This window comes from Ambystoma mexicanum, chromosome 5p, assembly GCF_040938575.1.
Source record: "Ambystoma mexicanum isolate Mex_15411 chromosome 5p, UKY_AmexF1_1, whole genome shotgun sequence".
NCBI classification, from domain to species: domain Eukaryota; kingdom Metazoa; phylum Chordata; class Amphibia; order Caudata; family Ambystomatidae; genus Ambystoma; species Ambystoma mexicanum.
Genome location: NC_090930.1, coordinates 991,973,750 through 991,995,299, shown reverse-complemented (window position 1 = coordinate 991,995,299; position 21,550 = coordinate 991,973,750).

The window sequence follows — 21,550 nt, the reverse complement described above, 5'->3', positions numbered from 1 at the left end:
TACCACTAACTGGCTCTTCTTGAAAAGCCCTTGGGCCATACACGGTATGATAAAGACTAGAAAATCGTCACGGGCAGCTGGCCCTGATGGTACTTGCAATTTATTGATCAGGTCTGACACAGAGCACTGGGCCAACACCTTATACTGGTTGTTTCACTGGATCAGTGTGACACAGTCCATACAATTGTCTTGGTGGGACAATATAATTGTCCCAGTCTTAAAAAAGGAAGCCACACTGAACCAGGTAACTACCATCTACTGGCGATGATGGATGCTCCAGCTAAGATCCATACCAGAGTCACCTTAGAAGAGCTGGGATTGTGTGTTGAATCGAATAACATCATCCAGTTTAATCAAACCGGGTTCAGGAAGAGATTTAACAACACCATAAATCGTCAAGCTTTGACCACCGTCATTCATCAAGCCTGGTTAATCCGTAAAATGTTTGTCTATGCAGCATTTGTCGACTTTAGCGCAGCTTTCGACACAGGGGATAGGGTGGAGGAAGCTGTGCAATTTGAATCATAGGTTCACCTAAACAAAAATGGGGGGGCTGAATGATTGGATACCCACTCAGAAAGGGTTAAATAAGGGGTGTATCCTTGCCCCCATGCTGTTTAACCTTTACCTGTCCGACCTAGGAGAAGCCATCTCAAACCCTTACTCTATTCAACCTAAATTGGGAAAAACTCCATTGCAATGGATGGGTTACGCTAATGACCTGCTGTTACTCGATCTTACTCCTGGTGGACTGCAGTCATCACTGAGTGATTTGAAGATATATTCTGTTTTAAATACCTTGAAAGTGAATATCAGCAAAACAAAAATTATGATCTTGAGCACTACGCACAAGAAGGTGAAAAAGCTGAATTGGTATATTGATGGGGATACAATCAAAATCGTCTCTGAGAATAAGTACTTGGGAGTAAATCTGGACTCTAAATTACAGGGGTCTTGCATTTAGAAAGAGGACAAATTAAGACCTGCGTTTTGAGCAAGTTATATCAAGCCAAAATCCTACCAATCCTTCTATATGAGGTTGAAGTATGGCCTTTTAGGAAACTCACAGAGTTGGTTAAAATGGAGACAGTAATCTTAAAGAGACTGTTGAGACTGCCTTCCCAATCTGCAACGAAAATGTTTTTTTGGGAATTCAATATGGTCCATATCTTGTATATAAGCTGCAGAAAAAACCTTGAAGGGGCTGATGTTTGGGGTGTTACACTCTAGAGCTAGTCTTATGCCTACCAGTTTCCTTGTGAAAATTAAGTTGAACGCTGATAGGTGGCTTAGATCTGCACCAGAGAATGGTCTTGCAATGCAGCTTAACCACTGTGTATGGGTATGGAACAGCTAATTGTAAATGTGTCAACTAAATCTAATGCTGCTAGTTTTATTGACTATATTCAGGTTAGGGAATCAGATCCGAGATACATCTCCCAATTTTTGGGTAACTCCTTGGTGTGGGATTATCTAAGATTGAAATGTAACATTGTGAAGACCTATGAGATAATGGGAGCTTGGCTCCAAATCCAGAGAAACATTAGACATTGCTGTGCGGCGAATCGCTATTGGAAACAGTTAAACACCTATTGACAGAGTGCACCTCTCTAATGAAGCTCTGAACGCAGGATTTGAGTTCAGCTGGTTTGTATGGGTACCTGACAGCAGAGACTATTTGAACCCTATTCATGAGTGGCTGCTATGAAGCATATATTATATTTTTTACTATTTTATGGAAAATAACTGTCAATATCATGGATATTTTGGGATTGTGTGTGTAGATGAAGATTGAGTGAGTACTTTGTTCTTTTAGAATGTTTTCAGGGATTTAATTTTGATGTTTTTTTATTGGTGGTATTAAAATAAATAAATAAAATATTCATTTGTTCATGAAGCATTGCATTTCTTTATGGTTTCTACTGGTCTTTTTCTGTCTTTTCCTCTTCTCTGTTAATTCATATCATCATATCACTTAATGTGCCATCTCATTAATTATTGTAAAGCGTTTCAGCGTGAAGCAGTATGGAAGCAAAATAAACAAACAAAGAAACAAGCAACATATCACAGGGGTTTGGACCTAAACCAGCCTGTAATGGTCCAGCCCGGATATTGTAACAAGGGCCTTTTGTCTTCTGGCATCATAGCTAGAGTACCTTGTCCTGCAGGAAATGGTGGGGTGGGCCATTAAGTTCTAGAGAACCCAAGCAGAAACCAAGATGGTGGAACCCCTCCCTTAGCCTACCTCTTTCTTCTGGCTACTCTAACTCTGCCCAATTCCCATGTCTGCTGTCTTCAAAGGGACTTCAATGGTCAGTACTCTGATGTGAGCATAGTTTTGCTATGTGGATGCTCCCTTTGAAGCCCCGGCTTACCAGGATATCTCCTGGTGCGAGGGCTTGTGCCCTGGAGAAAGGTGTTACCCTCCAATGGAGGATCAAAGAAGGCAGTTTTCTGGCCTTTGTCCCACATGGCTGTAATGGAGGCATGCAAGCCACACACCAATACCCAATAGCCCTGTCATACATGTAGTCCTGCTCACACAGGTGACACTTGCATGATACCAAACTTCTGTGGATGTATAATTGTGGGTTCTAGGTAGCCACTATGCCACATCCAGCCATTGCTTATATTTAAAGATTTACATGCCACCAAACTGACTAAAGAACACAATTATGAGGGGTGCTATTGACACTTCAACAAATGAGGTCTTCTGGCAAATAGGTTACATGCCCAAATCTTTGTTTAAATGAGCCTAGATGCAAGACCAATAAAAATGACTCAGAACGTTCTTCTGTGTCTTCTTTTCTTCCCAGATGCAGAGCTATCAGATTGGGATGGGCTAACCCCATCACTGCCTACTGGAATGGCTTAATGACCAAGAGTTGGTAATAATTGATTTCTTCCACATTTGAGTTTGCGTCCACCTGATAAAAGAGTCCTTTTTTGTCTATGAAGTGGGGGGCGGGCAGGTCTTCAGGGTTCGGCTATTCTTCAGGTGCCAAATGTTTCCAAGCTTGTTTCAGTAAGGTGTCCTTTTGCTGGGCTTCCACAAATTCCTCTGATGCAGGGCCTGTGACGCCTAACAAAGGGCCGGCTTCCATCATTTCTGCAATCCCCACTTCGGTCCTCTCTGTGTCTTCAAGGTATTCCACCTCCTCAATCTCAGGGACCAATAGTTTCACACACACCAGTTAGGTTATTGTTTGGCTGAGTTTTATGACATTAGCAAAATTTCACAGATGATAGAGGACCACCTTCACCTCACTTCCGTATTATCCATCAATGGCTCCATCCCTCACAACCATTGAATGCTTATGGGATAATCCTGACTTGGGGTGATCCACTCATATCTGCTGTCTGGAATCTGCACTTGCAGACCGGATTCCACAAGGGCCTTACACCTGGCTGGAACCACCACCTCTTCATCTCCATACAAGTCACATAATGTGCCCCCCTGGATTTTATTAGTGATATTATCCTTAGAATCATTCTGGGATGTCTGCGACCTCTTTATTGGGGCCTTAACAATCCCTCTTTTGACACCATGTGTCACAGATGGCCTTAGGAACATCATTTATACAGCAGATGGTTCAACGGTTTATATTATATAGTATTCAATTGTGGCTGGTGAACATTGGAGTGATTGAATAGCAGGACACACTAATGGCTGTACCTCTGTCATCTGCCCTAATCTACCAACCTCCTTAGCCCAGGCTTCCCTATCCCCAATGTGAGTATTTAGAGATTGGTACCCTCACTTTCTGGAATTCTAGCTACCACAAGGACCTAAAGGCCACATCCGTTCTCTCTCACTTCCTCCAGGGTACTTGTAAATGAAATCTGCCCTGATTGTGTACAGATGTCTGGATCTTACCATCTGAAATGATGCCTCCCAGATACTCAGTTCCTACTTACTTTATCTATTATATCCTCTGGTATTCCTGTCCCTGATGTTCTTTCATTCCTCTTACTTCCTCCTAATCTTATACGCCCCCCCTTTTCTCCCTCTCTCCTGCACTCCCTTATCCTGTCCTTCTGATGTTTACATGTCTTTAACCTCCTCTCCTCATATCTCTCTCTCTTTCTCACACTCTTGTACTCTCTCCCTGCTACTCTACACTACTCTCTACTCCCCTCTTCTAGCTCTTCTCTCCACTCCCGTCTGCTGCTCGCTATTATTGGGGTGCTAGCCCAGGGACAACGCGCCTGGGCAGCAAGACGACGTGGAGCAACAAAGGTTCGATCGCCGGGTCCACTCTTAGAAACCTCTGGGTATTATGCGTGTTATAAATAACCAATCACGATAATCTTCTCATCTCTACTCTCTATCACGCTCTACTCTCCTCTTCCCTCTATCTACCTGCCACTACTCGCTCCTCTCCACCCCCTCCCTCTTGCATTCACCTTCCATTCACTCTCCCAGACACCCTTTCCACTTACTTTCACATACTCATCTACTCTACCACTTACCACTTACCAGCAGTCACTCACCCCATTCACCATACAAGCACTCTGACTTCCAAGTACCACTTTCTCTCACCAATAACTGAGCTTTAACAAGCTCTCTCTTGGTCTCCTCCATGCTTTGATGCACCGTCCTTCCACCACTTGGTCTATTGGCCTGCCTCCTCCCTCTTTGAACTCACCTAAACAACCCACACTTCCCTCTTCAGGTCAGTCTCTTTTAAAGTCCCCCTTGTCCTGTTTCGTCACTCCCACCCGCTCCCATTGTGTTCAACTTGTTCTCCTCGACAATCTCTTTCTGTCTTTTCCATCGGGGCCCGGTGTCCCATGGTAGAGGTTACACGTAGTCCCCTGAACTCCAAACCCTTTTCCCATGTTACAGGCTTGACATGGAAATAAAGGACCACCAAGCTTTCCTCTTGCAGTAGGGAAGCATCTCCACCACATGTTCACAGTGCACACTGCTCTGCTGGCCGGTGTGCTCCTGGTATCTCTCTATCTCGTGGGTCGGGTGTCTCACTATTTACCACTCTAGATGCAGGAGTCAGTAGTTTTGAAAAAGACATGAAAAAACACTGGTTAGCAGAGTGATAGGTAGCTCTGGGTGATTGAGAGTGGTACTCTCTACTTGCAACAAGACACATGAGGGGGCACAGAGACTGGGCGCCCTGAACTCCCTCACACACCTCTGGGCTAGACTTTCTTTGGTTAACACCCTGGAAGGACTCCTGCCTCAGTTTGAGAGGGGTACCTATCCACGCTTGACAGGTCAGGCCCCTGACCCTGTGACTGTAGGTTCTGAGGGAAGGATATACACAAATGGCAAAGTCAAAAGCCAACCTACATTCTGGGTACCACTTCACTTTTACAACACCTCCGAGAAATCATTGGAAGGAGCAGGGAGAAGAAGTTCAGAAGAAATACTGAGCTTAAAATCAGAAGGTGGTGGGTTTCCACTTTGCCGATGGCAAGAGAATGACAGCAACTAACAGCCATGGCGTGAATACATTCAGTCAGACGGGAAATTGACCCTCCACCTTGGTCAAAACTACTGTTGTCCCATATTTTCCCTTAAAATATGTCCCTGGAATGTAGGTGTTAAAAAACTCAGAAGTCTGGCTAAATGGGTTCATAAAATGAAGGGAATTTCTTTGCAAACACCTTTGGGTTTGTCCTTAATCTTTAGGGTGTTTTGTTTTGTTGAGCACTGCGTAGAGGTGGTCTCGAGAATACTATGGTTTTTTTAATTTTTTAAATGCTGTACATTGAGAGAATGAACAGTGATGCAAAATGCCACGGCTGCCTGATGTAGAGGAGCAGCCGAATGCCTCTGTAAGAAGTCCCGCCCCACTCATACTTATTTCTGGAAGTTAGAAGTCGTGCCATGCATGGCACCAGTGATAGGGCTAATTCAGCAGAGAAAAGGTATCCACTAAGAAAACCCTTTATGATGTATCGGGTTAGGACGAAATTACCTAAGTAGAAAAGTCCTACCATCAAAAGTCCGACCCCCATTTATTCGCATATGTATATGTGGGGGAGTAGGGTTAATAAAATGTATGGGTGTAAGGTGGGGAGATTGTTGCGGGGCCTCCCCCCACATATATATATATATATATATATATGTGAAAGCATGGAGAGAAAAAAACAGACTTTTGGTGGTCGGACTTTTTAACTTGGTAATTTCACGCAGATCCGATGTATCAACTCAGAGATGACAATCTCTTGGAAGAGATCCCTGAAGGAATATGAAGATGAAAGAAAGAGAAGTTGGGGACGTCACAAGAGATGAGCGTGATGCACTGAGAAGAGTGGTTGAAGAAGGGGATGTATAAACCTCATGGAATCTGATGAAGTAAAGAATAGAGTAAACCTACATATGCAAAGTAAAGCATGCACGTGTGAGGAGCCCTGCGGAAAATGCAAGCCGTTTAATAACGGTACAGATGCAGAAAAGTAACTAGACACAGTAATCATAGAAGCTAGCTATACATAGTGAATAGACTGCAGGCAGTGCCACCATTTTATAGAATCTGGACTTCAGTGTCACAACTTTACTAAGCTTAAACCCACAGAGAAAGAAAGATCGAGAGCTGTGTGTTGCAGCAAGAAAGCAACTGGAATCGAAGAAAGACCGATAAAGGCTGTCTGGCCTGGTGTCAAAGGATGGAGCAGCCAAGAACTGGTTATCTATCCGTGAAGAACAGTGAACGTGAAAGGTTGAGTCATCCCTTGTTAAGGTGCGAAGAAAGAACACTATGAATGCCAAGTTTATTCATTTAATACAATTAAATGATAGAAAAGCAGCTGAATTGCGGTCTCCTGTGACGTTGGCTATGGATAGAAATAGAAGGTGGGCATGCAGCTCTAGACTTGAGAAAGCGCGTGCTCACACTCCCATATATTCCCAGGAGCACGGATACTTTGCAAGGCCAAGTTCAAAGACAATCTCCATGGCAGAAGGCATGGGCGATGAGAGATGTTGGGCTAATTGGGTGGGGAACTGTATAACAAGGGGGGTGGTTACCGCCATTCAAATCTGGACAATTCTCAAATTATAGAATGTTATATTTAAAGGGAACTAGGGTGGTGTTTCAAAGTAGTCACCCTATTCCAAACTTGCAAGTGCTTAAACATGGACTCTCATTTTTCTATGAAACAGAGAACAGATCAAATCAAGTCCATTGTAGTGCACCCTTATTCAATCAGGGGACATGTGTTTATTTACATGTAGTTAAAAGAAAATCACATAAACATCTTCAGGCAAGACAAACTCATTGTGCAACCTATTGCCATGGTGTATGGAGCAAAGAGAAATAGACATTGTTGAACACTAGGATTGTCCTCATTCAAAGCAAAACATAGATTCTGTGTTTAGGAATCTGACCAACATTTCTATTTAGTTAGAAGGATATTCCCTTTACATGAACCTGTCTGCAAAACAATTGGTGGGTTCTTAATATTTGAACCAACAATGTTGTTTATAAAAAGCTTGTATATACACAAATGTGCTACTACTGTGGTCTGCTGGCAGAGCTAGGGTAGACTATAGTGCAGTCAGTGTTTCTGGCATCAAGATATAATACAATTGTCCCAAACAGAAAATACACACAGAAAATTAAGTACATTGTGTTCTGTGGACGCCATTAAGTAGCTGTGTACTGAACAATGCGGTCAAGAGAAAACAGAAAAGGGGAAGTACACATCTCAAGTGTGTTGTTTCCAGAGTTCAACTTTTCTATCCCAATTTAATTTAGAAAAAGCCTAGTTCTGTTGTTTTGTAGTGAAGTCTTGCAAATTAATGGGGTGATGGCCAATCCTTGGTCTACGTCGGGAAATGAACAATCCCTGATGTTTGACTGGAGGCAGGCACAGGCCTGCTGCAGTGACGTTTCGGCTATAAGATTTGCAGCCTTCTTCTGGGCCAGGAGGATTGATGAGGCCTACAATAATGTGTAAGAAAAGAGATAGAAATGTTTTAGGTAAAGGACATGCTCGGGAGAAGGCATCCACGGCAAGTGCACTAAAGTCAACAGTTAAAAGAAAAAGAACACTGGAATACACATGCGGAGGTACATTCTGGTCTAAAAGGGATTACAACTAACTGACCTTGAAAATATACGGGCTGGGGAGGGGAAGGAGGAGGACCAAGTTAGTACTGGGCTGCGTAGAATAAGGTCCAGTGGCTGGGTGTGCAGATTACCCACCTAGGGCATGCAGGAAATTAGCTGTGGTGCCCTGTGGTATCCGTTGGCCGGGCTGTAATGAAAGCACATCGTGGGGGGAAAAAACCGAGAAAGGGAAAATAAATGTATATCAAGGTACTACTGAGTTTTCATTGAGATGCGAGTTAACGAGGCATTGAGTTCTAATGGTTTGAAAATACTAGCATACCTCTAAATAGCGTGCCAGGCTTAGAGGAGTTGTTGTGGGACTGGAGCTGGGCTGGGTCTGTATGTCTTGGAGAGCAGTTAAGGACTCCTGAACAGGCGCCAAAGGTAGCCTTCGTTACATGGTGCCTCTAAAAAGAAGAGGAGAGCTGTTGTGAGCAAAGTGCTGGGGGCCAAAAAACGAATTATCAATTTTGTGTGAGCACAGAATGGTGGGGGGCCGCTGGAATGTGCAGCTTACCTGCATTCAGTTAGGGGATCCAGCTCTCACGAGTACTGCTGCCCTGCGTTGGTGTACGTGCGGTCTGTAGGCTTGAGCAACAGAGTATGTACCGCTGTGCGCATGTGTGAAGAAGCAGTGCGCACATCAGAACGGTGAGCTGCGTATCACGGCGCCTGCGCTGGGAGTGAGTGGAGTGGCTATGGGACAGTGTCTGTAGTGTCCCTAGTGTAAAGCCACTGGTCTCCATAAGCATGCGCCCGGGGACATCATGAGATATTATGTAGTGCTCGGCCGCGGATGGTCTGAGCATGAAATCCGGGCTGACAAGGTGCTGTATTAGTTTGAAAATTGGAGTGTGAGGTGCCTGAATAACGGAGTTAAGGGGCACAGGAGCCAGTATGTCAATACTGGACCATGTTTTCGGAAGGTGCGGCTTGCTAATTGGGTGGGGAGACACAGTCAAAGTCCGCCCACTGACACCTGGGGTACCAGCTTACGTGCTGCTAGTGAGCCAAATGTTCCAGAAGGGCACGAGCATGCCAACCAATTGTAGAAGGCTGTATAACAAAGAGCCTTATAGATTGATAGCCAATATCTAATAACTGTGGAAGATGACTTGCACTAGGGGTGGGCATGAGTTGTCCACTTGACTTTAGAGACCCAGGCACAACCCATACCCTCATAGAAAGTATACTTATATGATCCTTTTAAGCCAACCACAATTCCGCATAGGTTTTTCTTATTTTCCACGTAGTATGACATCACGTATGACAAGTGTTTACTGTATAAATGTAATTTTTTATGACATTTTTAATGAAATGCTTTGAGAGTTCTCGAATGAGATTATGCTGTGTGAAATCTGTTGATGTCTGTTGTAACTCCCTGTTTTAGACAATTGATATTAAAACAGTTAAAATACTTTGCTTCTTCCTGAGTCATTTTGTTTGTTGTAAGAGTTACTCTGCATCTCATCTACTGCACGATATGCTACCTTTTAGGGCCATAAACCAGCACTTGGTAGCAGTGATAGGATGGTTAAACCCATCGACTAAGTAACTCGAGTATTTCGCATGATCGGACATCCTCCGCCATCTAGCGGGAATATCGCAGGGTTTCCTGTGGAGAGCGGGCAAATAGAAATCTTGCAAGCCAAATCTAGATGGTGGGTAGGGTCCCTCTTTTTGACAAAATCCCTACCTGGCTTGCACAGGTGCTTTGCGGATGGAAGGCGAAAGTGGTTGGTTGGTGGAGGAGACATTACCGAGGCCCTCGAGTCAACCAAGCAAATGGTGAGTAGACTATGGGGAATGGCAAACTAAGGGAACAGGATATGGTAATTTTAAAAGTAATCTTAAAAGTAACAAAAATAATGAAAGTAACAAAAGTAACGAGAGTAACGGGAGTAATGGGAAATATTGTATAGAGATAAGAGATAGATATAGAGCCTGAGAATCCTGAACCAAGGGGTCCAGAACAGATTGTCTCAAATCCTAGTAGGGGGGGTCCCTAGGCTATGTGTAAACAAGTTTACATAAGGAGACAAGCTAAACTCTGTGATCAAAGTATTAATTAGAGGCGAGAGGAAAAAGGGTGATCACTGAGGTTTTTATGTGTATAGTCGACTAGTCTGTCTGTTTTCGTATTTGTGTTCTGTTGAATTAATGTGTCAAAGAGCGATACAAACAGTGGCGAAAGAATTGAGATAAATTCAAGAAGTTATACTATCTATTTAAGGAAGTGGTTGGTACCAATCTAGAGGCAGACAGAGATCATTGGAAAAATAGAGGTTTGAGCAGCGAATGTTGGAGGGCGCTCATATTTGTTATTTTTGGTGAAGGTAAAGTGTAAAGCCTGGTAGGTAATGACAGTCAATTGAGACTCATCACAATGGGAGATACTCCTCTGATGTATTTATGTAAGATATTGCCAAAGCACATGCCCAAGCTTAAACAGTGTACTGTGGAATGGCTGAAAGGCACAGCAGATAAGATGTTAATGCCCTGGCCGCAAGGGGCATTATTGTCAAAAGCAGTATTGCAACACATGACCACATACTTGCATGCTGTGTACAAGGTGAAGAAATTGGAGAAAAGATTAGCTATATTAGAGCTTTGGAAGATGTACCAGGAAGAGAGGGAAGATCCGCCACCCAAAGACTGGATGCTTAATCACTGTAAGGAGGAAGGCGTTGAGCCCTCAGCTCCCCTTACCTCATCTGAAGTAAAAGGCTCTAGTACGGAAGAAGTAGGGCTGTATCCTTTAAAGGAACTGAAAGCAGCGACGGGGTATAGTAATCAGATGTATAAACTGCTCACTTATAGAAGTGATGATAGTCCAGAGGAGAGTGAGAGAAAAGAGGAGGTAGGTCAAATAGTTCACTTTCCTGTCCATCATTGTAGAAACCAGGATTAGATTGCCTTTATTAAAAGTAAAAAGTCACACACTTGGTTTGGGGTGGCACAGGAAATGAAGGTTGCATTTATATTACACACAATCCATAAGTGCACAAGCATATATTATGAATAATGTGTTTACAAAATGAAAATGCTTTAATAAATGCAGAATATAGCTCCCTGATAAGAAGGAAGAAAAGCACAGTGTCAGACAAATATGCACTTTAAAATGGATACTGAAGTGCAAATGGTTTCCAGTCCTATAAACCATTCCAAGGGTTTTCAGATGAGCAAGAGGAACTGACGCACTTGCAGACAGTTTTTGGCATCATCTTGTAGTGAGATAATGTTGTTTGTTGGGTTAAAAATGGAATTGGCATAGAAATCGGACACAAATGAAATAAGGTTAGGCAATCAATAGAAACTTCTGACACATTTATCTATGTTCTTGAATGATTGAGAACAACGTGTACAAAGTGTGTCATCTAAATTAGTTTCAAAGTTCAACTGTATTATTTTGGCACCATAACATAAGAGGATATGTATTCTCCAACGGTGTTGAGTATCATAAAATGTGGCATAACCTCAGGAAATAGATAAGGGGCAGACATTGACTTATGAAGAATGTCCTTGGCAGGAGTTGAGCACTTTCATAGTTGTGTCCAGCCAAGCCTAAAATAGGCATATTCATTTTGTGTGCGTCAGAGAAAAGCTGTGGATGCCAGTTATGCTAATGTGGAATTATCGTGCATGTGTGATAAGTTATCCAATTGTCATGAAGGGATGTTTGCCCTTTAATTAAACTGGATTATAAAAGCCTACCATTCACAAGGTGCTAATTTGCATACAAGTGTTGCATAATCTGGGAACATCTATAAAGATAGGTTGGATGCAGACATGCATTTGAGTGTGTTCTATTCCCTGATGAATAAAGACACATATTTTGGCTCCCATGCGTCTGTTTTTTCCTGTCTTTGCCTAGTGGATGAGAGAATGAGAATCCATGGATGTCTGATGGAGGCGCGGGAAAAGAGTCTGGTAAGCATTTTGTACAGGAGGTATGGTGTGAGACAAATGGGTACTGCATAACAACGTGCTGGCACTTGGATGCTCTCAACTGCTACTGTTCCCCTCAGTGGAAGGAATGGCTCCGGATTTCACCCAGGTAGGACTCCCACTCCTGGGTGAGAGGAGTACCCATCTCCACCTGACAAGGCCAGGGTACTGGCCGTGTTGCACACCTCCAACCTTTCTTTGGACTCTTCCTCCTGTCCCTGTTCACTAAATGACCTAATACCCCCACTTCGGAAAACATTCTCTTGAACCCTGAATTGCCCAAAGGGCAGAACATCTGTGCAGAGTTGGACTTTCTCACACAATCCGGGCATGACAATTATTGGCACAGTGATTTCTTGTTGTAATACCCAAAGAGTGAGGGATGATTAGGGCTAGAGATATATGTACCCAGGGCCAAATATGATATGTGTCACACTTCCCTGGTTGTAGGTCTTCTAGTCCAATAATATCAGCATGGATGGCAGTCTTTTTGCTTCCTGAGGCAAGGAGGGTTTACGCCAGGAGGTCTTTAATTTCCATGGGAAGATGGAACTTCTAATTGGTTACTCCTGTAGTACACATGGATAAGGCAACTGGTTTGGGCACCTCCTCCTCCTCAGGGAACAGATCTGCAGTGCATTTTGGTACCTCAATCCATTCTCTTGGTTCCTCCTCAAAGGGAAAGCTTTGATCCTGATGAAGAAGTATAATTTCCATATGTTCTTCTTTAGATTTATCTGGGCACAATTGTGCCAAGTCTCCTGGTTTCATGCATGCATTGCATCATATTATCTTGGGGGGTGGGGTGGAGGTCTGAGTTTCCACCCATCTGTGAGAGCAGGTGTCCTTGGCCTACTCTTTGGGTGAGTCCGGATGCTGTGGCCAGTTCTCCTAATAGTTGGACTCTTTTCCCTTCTGCGCCTCAATGACTTAAGTCATTAGGTTTCTAGGGTCCCCCAATTGTTTAATGGGCAAACATGGCCCTTTGATGGGCATTCGCTATTTGTACGACCTCTTAATTGGGTTGATGTAAGTGCCAGATAATGTAGATATGCAACAAGGGAGTCTATGAACTGCTCTAAAACCAATATGTCCTTCACTTCTTCATGGTCTTATCTGACAGCCACTTGTGTCTTATCTGACAGCCACTTGTTTAGCAGATCTTATACTCACTAGGACTCACTTGGACAGCTGTCAGGGAGTTTCACCTTGATGTATTCTTGCATAGCTGGCAAAGTCGGTAATGCTCCCACTCTTGCCCTAATCATTCGCATATGCCTGTCTTCAGATCCTCCTATGAGGTTCTCCCATCGAGCTTTAGGGCTTGAAAGACTTGTTGGGCTTCCTCTGTCAACAAAGGGGCAAAATACTTCACCCACTAATCACTGTGCCAGCCTGCTCTTATAGCAACCCTCTCAAAAGTGATGCAAAAAGTAGGGGGATGTACTATGGTGCCATGCTTCTGTAGGATCATTTGGGTACTGCTGGTTGTTCTAGTTTTCAGAAATCACACCGTGTAGAGCTGTCAAGGTTCCTTGGTGTGGTTAACAACTGATGGCAAGTTGGCCATCTACTAGGGCCCTTAGAATGTAATTCATGGGTGTTGAGGAGGGAGCAGTGTAATGAAGATTAAGACATTATTTGGCTACTGGGGACTTCACTATCTCTTTGTCCTCATCTGAGAAAGAGGGGTTTCTCCACTGGTGGGGCTACTTTCAGGTCTTGTCAACCTGTGCCCGCTGGCTTGAGCTTCCCTTAGATGACAGATCTTCTGCCGGGCCACTGGTATTTGCTCCAAGAGGCTCTTGTTTGAATCTGAAGCCAGTTTGATGTTTTCTCTCAGCTGCGTGATCTGCATTGGATGATTGTCTCTGATAGCTGACTGTGAGGAACCTTCGGTTTCCCATGGTATTCGGTCAAGACTACAGAATTCAGATCTACTCCTATCTCCCAGTCTTCTCTGTCCCAGGGCTCAGTACTGGTGGTTACCCAGGAGTTTCCTGTTTCAGATTTCTCATTTGTTTTCCATTGCCATTTGGTGACCTCTGTGTTGAGATCTATAGGATCCCCCTTCGAACACCATTCATCATAGATGGCACAAGAATTCCTCCAACCCTCAGAGACATTTCAAGGGTTTTTATTGATTTTATAATGAGCTCCTTAGTCGACTGTCTCACTCTCTCGTCTTGAAAAGCACCTCCTCCTTAACCAAGGCGTCCCTGATCCCAAGCTATCATAAACAGTGAATATTGACCCCTTATTTAAGCTCTATCTTACACTAAATGGGAGGACCTAAAGGAATGAAGCCTTATCTAACTAGACTCCCTCAGGGTCTTCCCATGACTCTCTTCTCTATCCAGTGGTTAGTGTTTTACAGGGGTTGGAATTGTGCCTTGCAGACACCCTTATTGATTCGGTCTTCTGTCTACCCCAATCATGTTTTCCTCTCCATCCTTTTACCTCTCACTGTTCTCCTCCTCCAACTCCACCTGCCTCTACTCTCTTCCCTCCGTTCTTCTGTCCCTACAATTTCTTTAGCTGCATCTAGCCCTTGCCTCCACCCATTGATGTTACTCCTCCCGCCTCCTCACTGCTACTGCCGCCTTATGCTACTACTCCCTCCCCCACAATACTACTCCCTCTCCCACACTACTACTCTCTCCTCCACACGACTACTCTCTCTTCCATACTACTAGTCCCTCCTCTACACTACTACTCCATCCTCCACATTACTAGTACAACTCCATAAACCAGAAACCCAGACATCCTCATTTTACTCAGTCACATATACTTCACATTCACTCCTTACACTATCTCACCTAACTACTGCTACACTGTCACACACACACACACACACCACAGTCCCTGTTGCACTCACTAACCAAATCCTCATCTTGTCCATTAATTGCCTACAAACTCTGTACTCCTTCCTTCCTCCTTTCAGGAGACGTACGTCGTAGTGCTGGATACTGCTGGATTGCTTTTGCTTATTTGGACCAGGTCTCTGATGAAGGATTGTGGATGATGTGTGACACTGGAGGGGTTGTCTCTCTTTGGTGCTGCTTGGTTTGGCTCATATCAGGTTGGTTGACATTAAAAGAAACAGAACTTGACCGGCAAGCATTTTGTACAGGAAGCATGGTTTGAGACAAATGGGTACTGCATAACAGCATGCTGGTACAAGTGGGGATAACTGTGGAAGAACTGGCTCTGGATTTCCCATTGGTATGCCTGCCACCTCTGGCTGACAGGGGCCCAGCCTTTAATGACAAAGCCAGAGTGCTGGCCTGTCACATACGTATCCTCCCACAAAGCAGTTCATTTTAAAGATCATGGGCCCGATTCATGGAATTATTTGCGTGGAAAAAAGGGTACTTGCGTGCAAATCCGCATTTGTCGATTCATGGAATCGAATGCACTGTACTTTTCCTGGACTTGAGTGGAGTTCGCACAGGCTCAGCACATCTTTGAAAGCCATCGAGATGGCCTTGCACGAGACTCCACACAGAGCGTGGACGTGGCTTGCGCAAAGGGCTGGGAAGGGGGTGGAACACCAAAATGGGGAAGAACTTGCTACAAAATGGGCGTTCTGAGGCACGGCCTGCAGGCAGTCCCTTGCAAGCCCACAACTGTGTGGCACAAGACATATCCATGGATTCGATTGGGTGACCTTTCGGCCAGGAAATAGCCGCACAAGTCCTTCATACTATCCGCCACCCGAAGACAATAGTAAGTACACTTGCATGTAGGAACTGCAGCATGGAGGTTGGGTTGCATATCAGATTTAGGGGTGCATGTGCACAACCGGGGTTCTGCTGTAATTTAGGGGTGCAAGTATGCAGTTTAGTGGGGTGCAGGAATGGTTTACGGGGGTTCGCACACAGATTTCCTGAGTAATTACTGAGTTGCAATTTTTTTATACGCATGTTGTTGGGTTGCTGGATAAAGTTACGGGGGACCCCGCGCAGGGTCTCGAGATGCAGGCCTGCTTGCGGTGGACCCCATGCACTGTTGAAGGGTGTGTGTATTCGTGCCCGGGAGAGCGCGCAAAGGTAGCTGTTCTGGCAGTTTATGCTTTGCGTATGGGCGTGTCAGGGGCGTTCCGGCTGTGACTTGCGATTACGGTTACTTTGCATTGTCAATTTCATGAATACACGGGCGTGTAGTTTACATTCTGTGCACAGGCTCGCACAGTGTCCTTCTCGGCACGCAGCCCTTGCAGGTTTCCTGTGCACATTTCCATGAATTGGGTCCCATATCTGCTTTGAAAAGAGGTAAACATAAGTAAATTAAGATTGGTGAGAGGTAATAAATTGCCATCCCCATTTGCAGCACAAATGAATCCAGAACTGCCTTCAACAAGGATAATACACATTTGGGTAGTGATATTAAAATAGTAGTTTGCAATATAAATGGGGCAATGCCATGTTCTTGAATGCGCAGTATTGTAGCTTGCCTGCTAGGAGCACGTAGTATGAGTACACTAGCAGACACTGCAAACACATTGGTTATCTGGCTGATCTGACACTCCTTAGTTATTTATAAAGCAATTATTTGGTTTACAAACAGGGTTTTGTGAATTAGTTTATGGGCCTTGGAAAAGTGAAAAGGGAAGGAGGACACATATGTTGGTAACTTCACACAAGAATATATTTAATTTAATTTTAAACACTGGATAACTGTGCAAGTTGTGATGCACCATACGGTGATGTTTATTAAACAAATGTGTGTACTATGATGTCTCCTGCTACATTTGATATGTACTCTGATTAACAAGTGTGCCAGCAGTTGTGAGCAACCTTTAATTAACTACATTTCTCTAACATCAGAGGGAGACATTGCAGGTACCTAACTTGACACAGAGAATATTGACATGCTCTGATTTATGACAAATGTATAGGTGACATTCACTACCTTCCTGTGCCAGGATGCAGTGCTGCTCCTAACTCTTGTTCCCTATACCAAGCTTCAATACAAGTATACTGAATGAACCAGGTATAGACAGTAAATGGTTCTTTGGTTCTTTATTAACGGGCCTGCTGGGACACACGATGCGCAGCTCTGCAGTCCAGCAACCGTCCCTGCTCGATCTCTCGAGTCCTCCAAGTTCCATGGTTGAAGACCCGGGAGATAGAATGCAACACATTTACTCCCTTAACAATCACCCATAATAAACCTTTAAACCCAAAGAAAAAAGGTTTAGGAACTTGAACACAGGGGAAAAGGAAATTTTAACATTCACCCATTGGTGATCATGAATACAATAAGAGCTAAAATACCCTTTAAGGTAAAAACTGTAAAATTATAAATGTAGTCACAAATATATGCGAGGGGCAGACCTACTTACATACGTGAGGCACACTTGTGATATTGATGGCTCTTGTGGGATCCCAGTGAAACGGGTCAATCTTGCTAGAATTAAGAAGCAGGAATGTGGTCCCTTTGTGAACAAACGAGCCAGAGAGGGAGGCGGACCCGTCTCCCTAAGGTACTGTGGGACAACATGTGCACACTGTTTTGGACAGCACCATGCAGCAGTGATTGAGAAGAGAGAAGCTCTTCTTTCAAGTTTTTGTCCTTTGTGTGGTGGTGTAGTGGAAAGTTCGGAAAATCGCAATTTATTGCTGCTCCAGGAATTAGATCCTGATTCCTTGAATTTCTTCGGGGAGATCTAGGTTTAAGAGTTTAATTCACATTAGATATTTGGAATAGTGTGATTTGAGGCCTCTTGAATATTCTACATCTGTTGGTGTGCTTGTATTTTTGGAAGTCCTGGCCCCTCATTAAATTTATTCATTGTGCATTTAGTTTTGTTTTCCTGAGGTTTAGTGTGGACTAATTTTAGCTGTGTTTTAACCCCTTCTTTTACATGTTTTACTTTGTGTTTTAAGGTTAGTTAGGCCATGGACTTCCTAAGCTAGTAGGGTAATGGGTAAGATATGACGCATGTTCTGTTAACCCTTTTAGTTTACATGCTGGATTTTTTACTGAAGAACATTGAATTAGAACCTGAATTTCAATGCTTTAAGTAAAACAGTAAGGGAGGTTTATCTTAGTGTGTTTAGTGAACTATGAGAACAGTCTTGAATATTTGTTCTGCATTGTCTGGTGCGTGTGTCATGACGAGGTGTGGTTGTGCCTGGCTTTCTGAATTGGAGTTGCTGAAGTTGCGGAATGTGTTCTTTCAGCACAGGCATCTTGTGGGTGTCGACACCCAGAGTATTTGGAGTGCTCATTCTCTGGGGTGTCAGTGCTGTGTTGGAAATGGTCCACATGTTATGGTGAGCAGGCAGTGAGGTGAAGTTGGAATGGTTAACTTTGTATTTGAGGGGGATGAGTTTTGTTTATGGTATGATGAGTGGGTGGTATACTGTGTGTTGGGATATCCACTCTTTGTGTGTTTTAGGATCCGCCCTCCGTGCCCTCTGGGGTACCTTGGTATGTTGTAGTGGAGAGGTGTTTGGGAGATCAGTCTCTATGCCTTATGGGGCACACTTGGTATGATTGTGCGGCATGGTTGTGGGGGGGACCGGTTCTCCCCGCCTTCTGGGTCACACCTTGCATGCTGGCAAAATGTGACCAAGGTCAGAATGGTGTGTCAGTGAACACAAAGTAGCTCTCCAGTCCAGCAACCGTCCCTGCTCGATCTCCAGACTCTTCCAAGTTCCATGATGGAAGACTCGGGAGATGCAACATAAACATTCTTATTAAATCCTAGAAGAAGCCCCTCAGTCATATGCCTCAGTGCCCACAAATCCACTGCAAATTGAGCAGTACAGTTGTTTGAACTTTTGCAGACAGAATGGTTATATTATCTTCAGAAGTTGTGATTTCATTTTTTATTCTATGCTTAAACCAATTCCACCCAGTTCCTTATCATTTTGGACAGGGATCTGGGTGTTACCGCCTCCCAATTTTAATATTGTATGACCAACATACAATTATGGATAATTCATAACTCACTTGTACTTAATGCTAACAAGACAGAAGGCAGAGTCTTTGGTTGCTCCCCTAATTTTTGGTTTCCTCGGTTCTAGCCTTCTTCCCACTATAATTGTCCTACCCCACGGTCAACAACATAAGATGTGAACTGTATGACTCTTTCCTTTGTTCCCTAGTTTGGTCTGTTCTCGGATTACTATTAAAACTATCTCCATCTTCTGTGTCACTCCCATTTTTTCCTATGTCACTTCTGTAATTAGCTTTTGTCACAGAACTGAGTGGGACATACATGTGCACTTTAGGCCTAGGTGACAGCTCAAGACAGTTTTGGGTGTTATAAGCTAAAATCCAAAGCTGCCACTAGAAGGCTAGCCTCTTGCACCTCTGCACTGGCTGGGTTTGGGCAGTGTCTCCACTACTCAGTCTTTGAAGCCTGACTTTAGTCCGCTACACCCTGTTCTCGTCTGCATCCTTGACAGGTTGCAACAGGCTTGTGCCTAGGGGACTTTTCTATATCTTTTGGTTACTTTCCTTCTCTTTCTCCAATTGCCCCCCCCTTGCAATTTCACTACATGCTCATGCCTCCACCCCTCCCCCACTCACACTGCTTGGTCTTGCGGTGTGTCTACAACCCTCTCACATCCCTCTGGATCTCTCTGCCAGCCTCTTCTCAAATAATCCCATCCTCACTTCAGAAACTTCCACCAGCTTCCTGAGGTTACACCTCTCATCTTCCACAACCCCCCTCCTTCAAGCCAGACTCCCCCACCATGATGTAACTTCCATCCTCCTTTTTAATATTCTCTTCCTCCTCTCCTTTGATGCTATCTCCATTCTCGTTCTCATTACACTCCCCTTATCTTCTCTTAATGTTTTCTTCAACACCTGCTGTTGAAGAGAAAAATACTCTTTTTTCTCTGTTTTGATTTCACCTCTACCCTCCTCTTCAATACACACCTTGTAACCCCAGACTCCTCTATACAGCTCCCTCCTTCCCGTTCTCTTTGTACTCCCTTTCCAGCCATCTCACTCTTTTTGATGTTTTTCTCCACCTCCTCACTCCTCTTCACCTCCTTCCTTCTCTCACTCCTTCCGACCACCTCTCTCCAGCATCCTTCCTTCCTTATACTCTTTTGGTCACTTCTTCTGAGCCTCCTTCCTCCTATCTACCACCATCACTGTCTCCACCACCACACTGTCCATAGATCCTTTTCTGCGTCAAAACTCCCACACCACTATCAAAACCCATTTTGTTTACACAGTGGAGTCACACTGCTCCTTGGACCAACTTCTTTGGTAGGCATTTGCCAGTCTCTACTATCATATGCACAGGTAATCACACCATATTTCAGGTGTTTCCATCATACAGTCATGTACTACAATGATGGCAGTGCCTGGCAAATGCCTATCCCATGCCTCCACAAAATCCAAAAAGTTTTGATTTGCCAATGCTTGTTTTTTTATTAAATCACTGAAGAAATATAGCATTCCGGTTTTTAAAAGAAATGAATGTGAGACAATGTCAACTAGGTTTTAGATGTATATGCAGGCTTTATTATGTTTTCTTTTATTATTGTATAGTAGTTCAGAAACGGAACTTTTACAATATTAACATTTACAAATACTTAACAAAAAAGGACACATACCATCACAAATTTCACAAATGATAAAACATTTTCCAAATATGAAAATATGTGTTCCACTTAAAATGATAAAACATTGCATTAAGAAAGGAAAGCAGGAATAAAACAAGAAGAGCCAAGTAATTTTTCAAATTGCCCCACCTCCCACTTGAAGTCCCAGCTGCTTGTATTTTCCAGACCAGGCCGCTAACCAGAATCAACACAACATTACTCCTTACTCGGATCAGCCTAGACCAGCCATTGCACTATGGGCTTCCTGACCCTATAAAGGGCCAACAATAACAGTTATTGATGTAGTATTTACACAGAGCACCCAGAACACGTCACTTTTAATGGTGTCTAAGTTATGTACCAGGTGACCCAGTGCCACCATATACAGAGAGCCAAGTCTAGGGCATTCCGTCAGGACATGCACAGCCGTCTCGAGGTTGGAAACAATTTGGCAGATCCTGCAATATCTGGCCTTGGGAGAATCTTTCTCCATGCACCACAAAGGGACAGAACGCGCAATTGATTCACACACAGCCGCAAATAGAAATCTCGGACCCGGGGGTCTGGGCAAAGTTCCAGGTAAAACTTAGACTTCAAGTATTGGTGTATCTCTGGGGCAACCCTCAAGTAACTTTTCAATGTAATAAAATGATCGTAATTACCTACCCAGTCATGTTTCTGTAGCCGGCGATTGAGGGCGCCTTTTAAAGTTTCAAAGTTGGAACAGCGGTCGTAATCGGAAGACCATGCCACCTCTTCACATAGCTCTTCGAATGACCGAGCATGTAGAGGACTATTTCTACCTCCCAGTTCTATCTCATAACTAGCTCCCACGATGCTCAGAAAAGGACGGGAGGGGGAGGTTCTAGATTTCAGCACCAAACAACCTCTTCGTATTAATAACTGGGCTCTAAAGAAAATAAGTCCCAGTTCCAGAGGAATGTA